A 1,864-nucleotide genomic window follows, 5' to 3' on the forward strand; every position below is an offset into this window, starting at 1 on the left:
ACTCCAGTCACTCCCAACCAACCAATCCACTCTTTTATAACACTCTTCTTATTGGCTACAGCTGTGGCCTCTTAAAGTCAGGCCTGTTCCCAATCTCTAATAATTGGCTCAGCTGCCAATTAAATTACCTTAATGGGGTAAGCTTAATTACTATACTACCTTTATTTTCTTATATTGTATCCCCCTACAGCAGGTTCTTTCCCAGTAGAGAAGAAAAATATTCTTATAGGCTGGGAATTGGGTATTTTTTGAACTTGGGTACGTGCCCCAGAAATCTAGTTCAATATCTGTGACTGTGGGAAAAAATATGACAGTCTGTTTAAAAAAATGTTTCAAAAAGTTCAACAACATAAAACCACATAAATTTCTAACAGATGATCAAGTTTTCAACCAGCTGGCAAATTACACTTAGGTAGTGAAAGGGGAAAGATTGTTTGCAATAATGGGCCTGCTGATTAGTTCCCCTTTGCAGAAGGAACTGAGTAAGTAAAGCTTGATGCTATATCAGAAATATTCTCCAATCTCTTATTCTTTCTGTATGTCTGAAATGGAAGTTCAATATTTATTATCAGTTAAAGCAGTCTCCAAAGTCAAAGAAAGGTCTGTTCATGATGACATCATCTTCTTCTGTTCTAGAAAAGAATATATTTGGAACACCACTGACCCAATGTGCTGCTGATAGCTACTGTGGAATAACAACCTCATGGACAGAGTAAGATATACAAAGTTGTCATAAAGAAATGTGCTCCAGGCTCATGACTCACAGCAATGGTTCTTACAGCACCAGGCCTTCTGTCTTCCTCACTTATAGTTATCCACTTTTTATCCATCTGTGGAAAACAGAGGCCATGAATGAGAAATTCAGTTTTATGGAATATTTTTGTTCATGACGTCCATAAAAAAGGAACTGTGTTACAAAAAGTTTCCTCTCGCTTTCTTTCCTTGATATCATGCTTCCACTGCCTTGGGAAGCAAAACATTTTTGCTTTTGTTGCTAAAGACATTAAGCATGTGTGATATAACACAGAAGTCCTACTCTGCATCAGCAACCCTGTGACACATTTTTTCATTACTCCTCTCCACCTTTTCTTCCAGAAATGTGCTTCTAAAACTCATGTTCTATATAGGCTTACTGGATAAGTGTATTTCCTCTGCCTAGAGATTTATCATAGTTGAGTAGAAGTTGTACCTGGGACAACATATGTGAAGAGCAAGCAGGGAAGATGCTGAGATGCATGAAAGGCAGTTTTTGGACTTAGTTCTAGGACCTCCTTTCCTGCCTGAGCACATGGGGACAGGGATGGTGTACAAAATAAGGAAAATGTGACGTGGGTTTGACTTTGAACGGCAGGCACAGAACTGGGCTGCAATTCCTGTTTCAAAGATTTTGGGGCGCAGTGTAAGGAAAGAACTACAATGACCTGGGGAGAACAGAGTGAGGTAAAGAACCAGAGAGGGTTATTTAGATGCCAGTACTGAATCAGAAAGGTTGACAAATGGAAATTCCTTTCATTGGTTTCATTTCTCTAGAATTTTCTCAACAGAAAATAATAGGCAATCTAAAATGTAAGAACTATTTGAGTTAATTGTAGTAAAGTATATGAAAATTTAGTTTCCCAAGGTAATCTTGCAAAGGAAATGGCAATGGAAACAGTTTTCTTTCTAGTCTTAGGCAAAAAAGCCTAAGAAGGTTAAAAACATGGGCAATGAAGAATAAAATGTAGAAATAATGCAGTCTGAAAGAGACTAAGATTAAAAGCCTTTTCCTATGTTCAGCATTTCAATTTTATGCCACTTTTTTTGAAGGCCATTCAGCTTCATTTTATGCTTTCAATACATTTTGACTAGAAACATAAATCAGCTG

Source organism: Ammospiza nelsoni, chromosome 4 (assembly GCF_027579445.1).
Source record: "Ammospiza nelsoni isolate bAmmNel1 chromosome 4, bAmmNel1.pri, whole genome shotgun sequence".
NCBI classification, from domain to species: Eukaryota; Metazoa; Chordata; class Aves; order Passeriformes; family Passerellidae; genus Ammospiza; species Ammospiza nelsoni.